This window comes from Lolium rigidum, chromosome 3 (assembly GCF_022539505.1).
Source record: "Lolium rigidum isolate FL_2022 chromosome 3, APGP_CSIRO_Lrig_0.1, whole genome shotgun sequence".
In the NCBI taxonomy this organism is placed as follows: Eukaryota; Viridiplantae; Streptophyta; class Magnoliopsida; order Poales; family Poaceae; genus Lolium; species Lolium rigidum.
Genome location: NC_061510.1, coordinates 98300705 through 98312285, shown reverse-complemented (window position 1 = coordinate 98312285; position 11581 = coordinate 98300705).

The window sequence follows — 11581 nt, the reverse complement described above, 5'->3', positions numbered from 1 at the left end:
TTCTGGCACCGTTACTTACTGTTCCACCGTTTATTTACTGTTCTACTATATGTTCGTTTACTGCATCTTTACTTCCTGCAATATTATTACCATCTATAGCACCTGTGTTTTACTATCTCTTCGCCGAACTAGTGCACATATACATCTGACAAGTGTATTAGGTGTGTTGGGGACACAAGAGACTTCTTGTATCGTGATTGCAGGGTTGCTTGAGAGGGATATCTTTAACCTCTTCCTCCCTGAGTTCGATAAACCTTGGGTGATTCACTTAAGGGAAACTTGCTGCTGTTCTACAAACCTCTGCTCTTGGAGGCCCAACACTGTCTACAGGAACAGAAGTTGTTGGAGATATGCCCAAGAGGCAATAATAAAGTGGTTATTATAATATCTTTGTGTTTATGATAAATGTTTGCATACCATGCTATAATTGTATTAACCGAAACATTGATACATGTGTGTTATGTAAACAACAAGGAGTCCCTAGTAAGCCTCTTGTATAACTAGCTTGTTGATTAATGGATGATCATGGTTTCGTGATCATGAACATTGGATGTTATTAATAACAAGGTTATGTCATTAGTTGAATGATATAATGGACACACACCCAAATGAGCGTAGCATAAGATCAAGTCATTAAGTTCAATTTGCTATAAGCTTTCGGTACATAGTTGTCTTAGTCCTTCGACCATGAGATCATGTAAATCACTTACACCGGAATGGTACTTTGATTACATCAAACGCCATTGCGTAAATGGGTGGTTATAAAGATGGGATTAAGTATTTGGAAAGTGTGAGTTGAGGCATATGGATCAATAGTGGGATTTGTCCATCCCGATGACGGATAGATATACTCGGGCCCTCTCGGTGGAATGTCATCCGATTAGCTTGCAAGCATATGATTTGATCATAAGAGATGACATACCGTGGTACGAGTAAAGAGTACTTGTCGATAACGAGGTTGAACAAGGTATGGAGATACCGATGATCAAACCTCGGATAAGTAAAATATCGCGTGACAAAGGGAATTGACATCGTATGTAAATGGTTCAATCGATCACTAAGTCATCGTTGAATATGTGGGAGCCATTATGGATCTCCGGATCCCGCTATTGGTTATTGCTCGGAGAGGAGTCTCGACCATGTCTGCATAGTTCGCGAACCGTAGGGTGACGCGCTTAAGGTTCGATGTCGCATAAGTAGATTCGGAATATGAGTTGGAGTCCGAAGTTTTTGTTCGGAGTCTTGGATGGGATCCAAGACATCACGAGGAGGTCCGTAATGGTCTGGAGAATAAGATTCATATATGGGAAGTCATTTTCAGGTTTACCGGAAAAGTTCCGGATTTTTCGGTATTGTACCGGAGGTTCTAGAAGGTTCCGGAGGGTACCATAGTGGGGCCCACCTATCCCGGACGACCAACATGGACCGGAGGGGTCGCATAGGCCCACATGGGCCATGCACACCAGCCCCCAAGGCCCATGTGGCTGTACCAAGTGGATAAGATCAAATCCCTTGAAAATAGGGACTTAACTTGGGGGGAAGTTCCCCCCTTGTTTTGGCCGACCCTTGGGCTTGGAGGAGGGGCCAAGGCAGCCCCCCCACGCCTATATAAGAGGGAGGGGAGGGCTGGGGCGCAGCACATCATCCCCCCAAGCCCTAGCCGCCCCTCTCTCCCTCCTCCTTCTTCCTGCGCAGGCTTGGCGAAGCCCTGCAGGAATTTCTCCTCCACCTCCACCACCACGCCGTCGTGCTGCTGGGATTCCGAGGAGATCTACCACACCTCCGCTGCCCGCTGGAACGGGAGAGGGAGGAGCATCGACACCGTACGCGCGACCGAGTACGGAAGTGCTGCCGGATTGCAGCACCGGGGACGATCGTCTACACCAACAACGAGATTAATCTCGTAGGCTTTGGAATCTTCGAGGGTTAGTCTGCTTCGATCTTGTAGATTAGATCTTGGGTGTTCCATAGATTAGATCTTGGATTTATTCGTCTTTGCGGTAGGAAATTTTTTGTTTTCTATGCTACGAACCCCATCAGAAGTGTGCGTAGACATCAGGAGGCGGCGTCCGCGTCAAGCAGGCGAAGGGCAGATTTAAGTCGACAATCAGGAACATCGGGAGATAGTCACAGAGAAGCTCGAAACAGAGCACGATCTCGGCTACAAAACATGCCGAGGCTGACAGAGAGAATTTAGTTCAAAACCTCGACATGTCTTTTATGTCGATCGACACGAGGGGGAACATTATTCCCAAAACACCAGAAGCTGGATACATGACGACGCAAGCTTTCATCCTCGCATCCAAGCCACCTCCTGGGGATCCAAGGGAAGCGTTGTATAACATGGCCATGGCAGGAGCAGGTGTCATGGGAACGGCATTCGTAACTACACCTCCCGAAGGACCTGCAAGGCAAAATAGTCCGCGACCTACTGCAGCAGTTCAGGAGCCCCCGAGAGCAAGTGGGGTAAGAGACGCAGCGACTCAGGCAAGAGTGGATAGAGCGCGACAGGACAGAAGGGAACATCGGCATTCACCAGAAGTTGATGAAGAAGATATGTGTGGACTCCCGTGCTTTACGAGACGAGTTCGGAAGATCCGTCAGGGTTTAAGTTACCCGACAATTTCAAAAAATTTGATGGTCCGCAAGATCCTGAGGATTGGTTAGTTGATTATCTCGAGACGGTGAAGCTGATAGGTGGAACCAGATCAACAGCTATGCAAAGCATCCAAGTACATTTGAGTGGAGCCGCACGATCATGGATAAAAAAGTTGCCTCCGGGGTCCATTGACAGTTGGGATAGTTTTGAGGACGTTTTTGTGAAGAATTTCCGATCCACATGCAAAAAACCCGCATCATTAGAAGAGTTGAGGGCTTGCAGGCAGAAGTATGATGAATCAATGAGGAAATACATTCAGAGGTGGAATATTATCAAAAACTCGGCAGAAAACATATCTGACGAGAGAGCAATAGATGCGTTCGTGGCAGGAATTCGGCGGAGAGATTTTGTCGAGGATTTGGGGAGAACCAACCCAAGGACAATATCAGCGTTAATGGAAATAGCGAATAGGTGGGCAGATGGAGAAGATGCTGTTCACAACAAGCGACATAGGTCGCCCGAAGAGGATCGCAGTCGAAACTTTCAAAATAGACGACGATTTTCGCGACATTTTTCAAATTATGATGCTCCTGACCAAATATCGGCTGGATTTCTAGGAAACACTGGAGGAAACAATAGAGATGATTACCAAAGGAGTAGCGAGCAGAGAGGCGACAATAGAGACGACTCCCGTAATAGTAGACAAAATAATGGACCAAGGTTCCAGAGACCATATGTGTCTCCCGAGGATATGATGAACGGACCGTGTTAGATGCATTTTTATCTTGATAATAACGGGAAGAGGCAGTCAGGATATCTGCAGAAGGACTGTCGAAATTTTCAAGCAATGTTGAGATTTGCAGGACAAGCTAATGCTCAAGCAACGAATAGAAACCCCCAGGGCCAAGGAGTGAGATCCACCTTCCACCTCCTCCCGCAATTACGGGCGAAAATCGGCACCAGCTCAGAATAGCGGCAGCACCACGCCCACCTCCATATATCGACACCAACGCCAACAGCGCGTTCTCGATGATTCAAAAAGCTAGGCCATCCAACAGGGCCCAGAAAGTAATCTCGCGTCAAGTATTCATGGCAGAGAAGATGCCTCCACCGACAATTGAGTACCTGAATTGGTCAGGACAGGACATTGGCTTCACAATAGCGGACCACCCACAGCAAGTTCCTCGACCAGGGCAATCATCACTTATTTTACTAGCGGTGATCGCAGGATTTGACGTTTCTCGAGTATTCGTAGATGGAGGCAGTAGTTTAAACCTTATGTATGCAGATACACTAAGGAAGATGAACATATCCCTGGCGAACTTAAAACCAACTGACACACGTTTCCATGCTATCACACCAGACAAGCCAAGTTATCCGCTGGGAAAAATCAATCCCGACGTTCAGTTTGGAACCCGAGAAAACTACAGGATAGAAAGGCTGGAGTTCGAAGTCGTGGATTTCCCGTCACAGTATCACGCTTTGTTGGGGCGACCAGCATATGCCAGGTTTATGGCGGTACCACACTATACATACTTGCTATGGAGGCTCCCTGGACCCAAGGCACCAATTACAGTAAAAGGAAGTTTTGCGCTAGCTGATAAATGCGACAAGTATTTTCATCGACTGTCAGACTTTCGGGATGCAGGCAGAACACATGGCGTCAAGGCTAACAACTGATTATGATGTGTTGCCAGATGCAGGGAGGCCACTCAGGGAACCAACCTTCGACACTACTAAGGATTCTAAGGAGGTCCAGATTCATCCGACAGATCCCAAGAAAACGACATCCATTGCAACATGGATCTCGCATAGGAAAGCGCGCTCGTCGAGTTCCTCCGTGAGCGCTGGGAAATCTTCGCATGGTGTCCAGCTGACATGCCAGGAGTACCTAGGGAACTTGCCGAGCACCACCTTAATTTGGATCCAGTGGCGAAACCAATCAAACAACCCTTGCGGCGTTTTTCGGAACCAAACCGCAAGGCTATGCTGTCAGAAATCAATCGACTCAGAGAAGCTGGCTTCATTAAAGAAGTGCATACGGAGGCCACATGGGTAGTTAACCCAGTACTGGTCCCGAAGAAAAACACGAAAGTCCTTCGCATGTGCGTCGACTTCACGTGTCTCAATAAACATTGTCCAAAGGATCACTTTCCCCTCCCAAGGATCGATCAAATCATCGACTCCATGGCAGGATGTGAACGTCTTTCCTTCTTGGACGCATATTCTGGTTATAACCAGATTAGATTAAAAGAAGATGACGAGGTCAAAACAGCTTTTATAACACCTTATGGCGTGTTCTGCTATAGAACAATGCCTTTTGGTTTGAAAAACGCGGGAGCAACATATCAGCGGATGATGCAGAAGTGTCTCGCAACACATATTGGCAAAAACGTACAAGTGTATATCGACGATGTTGTCATAACAACAAAGAAGTGGTCAACCTTGATCGAGGATCTGAAGGAAACTTTTGACAACCTGGACAAGTTCTGCCTTAAGTAGAACCCGACAAAGTGCTATTTTGGTGTTCGTGCGGGAGAACTTCTCGGGTTCCTAGTTTCAGCAAGAGGGATCGAGGCCAATCCAGAGAAAATCCAAGCCATTGTAACAATGAGGAAGCCAACAAAGTTGAAAGAAATACAACAGTTGACTGGGCGAGTTGCAGCTTTGAGCAGATTCGTCGCCAGGCTAGGAGAAAAGGCATTGCCGTTCTACGCTTTGATCAAGCAAGGAGAGAAGTTTCAATGGAACGAAGAAGCAGACAGAGCTTTCGAGGATCTCAAGTGCACAATCTCGACACCACCAATCTTGGTGGCTGATGCGTGTAGTTGACACGTCCGTTGGGAACCCCAAGAGGAAGGTGTGATGCGCACAGCGGCAAGTTTCCCTCAGTAAGAAACCAAGGTTTAATCGAACCAGTAGGAGCCAAGAAGCACGTTGAAGGTTGATGGCGGCGGGATGTAGTGCGGCGCAACACCGTAGATTCCGGCGCCAACGTGGAACCCGCACAACACAACCAAAGTACTTTGCCCCAACGAAACAAGTGAGGTTGTCAATCTCACCGGCTTGCCGTAACAAAGGATTAACCGTATTGTGTGGAAGATGATTGTTTGCAAGAAAACGAGTAAAACAAGTATTGCAGCAGATTTGTATTTCAAGTATAAAAGAATGGACCGGGGTCCACAGTTCACCGGAGGTGTCTCTCCCATAAGATAAAAGCATGTTGGGTGAACAAATTACAGTCGGGCAATTGACAAATAGAGAGGGCATAACAATGCACATACATGTCATGATAAATATAGTGAGATTTAATTGGGCATTACGACAAAGTACATAGACCGCTATCCGGCATGCATCTATGCCTAAAAAGTCCACCTTCGAGTTATCGTCCGAACCCCTTCCGGTATTAAGTTGCAAAACAACGGACAATTGCATTAAGTATGGTGCGTAATGTAATCAATAACTACATCCTCGGACATAGCATCAATGTTTTATCCCTAGTGGCAACAAGCACATCCATAACCTTAGGGGTTTCGTCACTCCCCGCATTCACGGAGACATGAACCCACTATCGAGCATAAATACTCCCTCTTGGAGTTAATAGCGAAAACTTGGCCGCAGCCTCTACTAATAATGGAGAGCATGCAAGATCTTAAACAACACATAGGTAATAACTTGATAATTAACATAACATAGTATTCTCTATCCATCGGATCCCGACAAACACAACATATAGAATTACAGATAGATGATCTTGATCATGTTAGGCAGCTCACAAGATCCAACAATGAAGCACAATGAGGAGAAGACAACCATCTAGCTACTGCTATGGACCCATAGTCCAGGGGTGAACTACTCACTCATCACTCCGGAGGCGACCATGGCGGTGAAGAGTCCTCCGGGAGATGAATCCCCTCTCCGGCAGGGTGCCGGAGGAGATCTCCAGAATCCCCCAAGATGGGATTGGCGGCGGCGGCGTCTCAGTAAGGTTTTCTGTATCGTGGCTCTCGGTACTGGGGGTTTCGCGACGGAGGCTTTAGGTAGGCGGAAGGGCAACGCGGGGGGCCACACGAGGGCCCCACACGACAGGGCCGCGCGGCCTAGGGCTGGGCCGCGCCACCCTAGTGTGGCGGCGCCTCGTGGCCCCACTTCGACTCCCCTTCGGTCTTCTGGAAGCTTCGTGGCAAAATAGGACCCTGGGCGTTGATTTCGTCCAATTCCGAGAATATTTCGTTACTAGGATTTCTGAAACCAAAAACAGCGTAAAACAACAGAATCGGCTCTTCGGCATCTTGTTAATAGGTTAGTTCCAGAAAATGCACGAATATGACATAAAGTGTGCATAAAACATGTAGATATCATCAATAATGTGGCATGGAACATAAGAAATTATCGATACGTCGGAGACGTATCGGCATCCCCAAGCTTAGTTCCGCTCGTCCCGAGCAGGTAAAACGATAACAAAGATAATTTCTGAAGTGACATGCCATCATAACCTTGATCATACTATTTGTAAACATATGTAATGAATGCAGCGATCAAAACAATGGTAATGACATGAGTAAACAAGTGAATCATAAAGCAAAGACTTTTCATGAATAGTACTTCAAGACAAGCATCAATAAGTCTTGCATAAGAGTTAACTCATAAAGCAATAAATCAAAGTAAAGGTATTGAAGCAACACAAAAGAAGATTAAGTTTCAGCGGTTGCTTTCAACTTATAACATGTATATCTCATGGATAATTGTCAACATAGAGTAATATAACAAGTGCAATATGCAAGTATGTAGGAATCAATGCACAGTTCACACAAGTGTTTGCTTCTTGAGGTGGAGAGAAATAGGTGAACTGACTCAACATAAAAGTAAAAAGAAAGGTCCTTCAAAGAGGAAAGCATCGATTGCTATATTTGTGCTAGAGCTTTTATTTTGAAAACATGAAACAATTTTGTCAACGGTAGTAATAAAGCATATGAGTTATGTAAATTATATCTTACAAGTTGCAAGCCTCATGCATAGTATACTAATAGTGCCCGCACCTTGTCCTAATTAGCTTGGACTACCGGATCATCGCAATACACATGTTTTAACCAAGTGTCACAATGGGGTACCTCCATGCCGCCTGTACAAAGGTCTAAGGAGAAAGCTCGCATTTTGGATTTCTCGCTTTTGATTATTCTCAACTTAGACATCCATACCGGGACAACATGGACAACGGATAATGGACTCCTCTTTAATGCATAAGCATGTGGCAACAATTAGTGTTCTCATATGAGATTGAGGATATATGTCCAAAACTGAAACTTCCACCATGAATCATGGCTTTAGTTAGCGGCCCAATGTTCTTCTCTAACAATATGCATGCTCCAACCATTAAAGTGGTAGATCTCTCTTACTTCGGACAAGACGGACATGCATAGCAACTCACATGATATTCAACAAAGAATAGTTGATGGCATCCCCGTAAACATGGTTATCGCACAACAAGCAACTTAATAAGAGATAAAGTGCATAAGTACATATTCAATACCACAATAGTTTTTAAGCTATTTGTCCCATGAGCTATATATTGCAAAGGCGAATGATGGAATTTTAAAGGTAGCACTCAAGAAATTTACTTTGGAATGGCGGATAAATACCATGTAGTAGGTAGGTATGGTGGACACAAATAGCATAGTGGTTGGCTCAAGGATTTTGGATGTATGAGAAGTATTCCCTCTCAATACAAGGTTTAGGCTAGCAAGGTTATTTGAAACAAACACAAGGATGAACGGTGCAGCAAAACTCACATAAAAGACATATTGTAAACATTATAAGACTCTACACCATCTTCCTTGTTGTTCAAAACTCAATACTAGAAATTATCTAGACTTTAGAGAAACCAAATTAGCAAGCTCTATGTGTTTCTTCATTAATGGGTGCAAAGTATATGATGCAAGAGCTTAAACATGAGCACAACAATTGCCAAGTATCAAATTATCCAAGACATTTTAGAATTACTACATGTAGCATTTTCCAATTCCAACCATATAACAATTTAACGAAGAAGAAACTTCGCCATGAATACTATGAGTAAAGCCTAAGGACATACTTGTCTATATGCTACAGCGGAGCGTGTCTCTCTCCCATACAGTGAATGCTAGGATCCATTTTATTCAAACAAAACAAAAAAACAAAAACAAACCGACGCTCCAAGCAAAGCACATAAGATGTGACGGAATAAAAATATAGTTTCGTGGGAGGAACCCGATAATGTTGTCGATGAAGAAGGGGATGCCTTGGGCATCCCCAAGCTTAGACGCTTGAGTCTTCTTAGAATATGCAGGGGTGAACCACCAGGGCATCCCCAAGCTTAGAGCTTTCACTCTCCTTGATCATATTGTATCATACTCCTCTCTTGATCCTTGAAAACTTCCTCCACACCAAACTCGAAACAACTCATTAGAGGGTTAGTGCACAATAAAAATTAACATGTTCAGAGGTGACATAATCATTCTTAACACTTCTGGACATTGCATAAAACTACTGGACATTAATGGATCAAAGAAATTCATCCAACATAGCAAAAGAGGCAATGTGAAATAAAAGGCAGAATCTGTCAAAACAGACGATCCGTAAAGATGGATTTTATTGAGGCACCAGACTTGCTCAAATGAAAATGCCCAAATTGAATGAAAGTTGCGTACATATCTGTGGATCACTCACGTAAATTGGCTTAATTTTCTGAGTTACCTACGGAGAATTAGACCCAGATTCGTGACAAGCAAAGAAATCTGTTTCTGCGCGAGTAATCCAAATCTAGTATTCACTTTACTATCAAAGACTTTACTTGGCACAACAAAACACAAAACTAAGATAAGGAGAGGTTGCTACAGTAGTAAACAACTTCCAAGACTCAAATATAAAACAAAAATACTGTAGTAAAAACATGGGTTGTCTCCCATAAGCGCTTTTCTTTAACGCCTTTCAGCCTAGGCGCGAAAGTGTAAATCAAGTATTATCGAGAGATGATGAATCTTCAGCGGGGTTTGGAGTTTTCTCAACCATGCATAGTATATTGGATACATAAGTTTTAGCGGCTCCCTTTTCATTAGTCTTGGGCTTGCTACTCTCATCAAACAAATTTTCAGGAACAAGCCAAGCATAGTTATTTTCTAGCGCTTCATTCATTGCTAGGAGCTTACATGGTATTGGTGCTTTGATCTCCCCACCATCATTAATATTATTAGTGTACCTTACTCTCTCCATGTCCATCTTTTCAAGGATACTAGCAAAATTAGTATAAGAACCAAGCATCTTATATTTACTAAAGACCTTTCTAGCCTCTCTTGCTAAACCACCAAATTCTCTAAGAAGGGTTTCTAAAACAAAATCTTTCTTTTCCCCTTCTTCCATATCACCAAGTGTAAGAAACATGTGTTGGATTATAGGATTGAGATTAACAAATTTAGTTTCCAACATGCGAACTAAAGCAGACAGCAGCAATTTCATAAGTAGGAGCAAGTTCTACCAAGTGTCTATCTTCAAAATCTTCAACGGTACTAACATGATTGAAAAATTATTCTATATTGTTTCTCCCAACTATAGACCCACGTCCTACCGGTATGTCTTTTACGGTAAAATTAAAAGGAAACATGTTGAAATGAGTAAAGCAAATGCAAGTAACTAATTTTTTTGTGTTTTTGATATAGCAAACAAGATAGTAAATAAAGTAAAGCTAGCAACTAATTTTTTTGTGTTTTGATATAATGCAGCAAACAAAGTAGTAAATAAAATAAAGCAAGACAAAAACAAAGTAAAGAGATTGGGAAGTGGAGACTCCCCTTGCAGCGTGTCTTGATCTCCCCGGCAACGGCGCCGGAAATTTGCTTGATGCGTGTAGTTGACACGTCCGTTGGGAACCCCAAGAGGAAGGTGTGATGCGCACAGCGGCAAGTTTCCCTCGCAAGAAACCAAGGTTTAATCGAACCAAGAGGGAGCCAAGAAGCACGTTGAAGGTTGATGGCGGCGGGATGTAGTGCGACGCAACACCAGCAGATTCCGGCGCCAACGTGGAACCCGCACAACACAACCAAAGTACTTTGCCCCAACGAAACAGGTGAGGTTGTCAATCTCACCGGCTTGCCGTAACAAAGGATTAACCGTATTGTGTGGAAGATGATTGTTTGCAAGAAAACAAGTAAAACAAGTATTGCAGACAGATTTGTATTTCAAGTATAAAAGAATGGACCGGGGTCCACAGCTCACTGAGAGGTGTCTCTCCCATAAGATAAAAGCATGTTGGGTGAACAAATTACAGTCGGGCAATTGACAAATAGAGAGGGCATAACAATGCACATACATGTCATGATAAATATAGTGAGATTTAATTGGGCATTACGACAAAGTACATAGACCGCTATCCAAGCATGCATCTATGCCTAAAAAGTCCACCTTCGGGTTATCGTCCGAACCCCTTCCAGTATTAAGTTGCAAAACAACAGACAATTGCATTAAGTATGGTGCGTAATGTAATCAATAACTACATCCTCGGACATAGCATCAATGTTTTATCCCTAGTGGCAACAACGACATCCATAACCTTAGGGGTTTCGTCACTCCCCAGATTCACGGAGACATGAACCCACTATCGAGCATAAATACTCCCTCTTGGAGTTAATAGCGAAAACTTGGCCGCAGCCTCTACTAATAACGGAGAGCATGCAAGATCTTAAACAACACATAGGTAATAACTTGATAATTAACATAACATAGTATTCTCTATCCATCGGATCCCGACAAACACAACATATAGAATTACGGATAGATGATCTTGATCATGTTAGGCAGCTCACAAGATCCAACAATGAAGCACAATGAGGAGAAGACAACCATCTAGCTACTGCTATGGACCCATAGTCCAGGGGTGAACTACTCACTCATCACTCCGGAGGCGACCATGGCGGTGAAGAGTCCTCCGGGAGATGAATCCCCTCTCCGGCA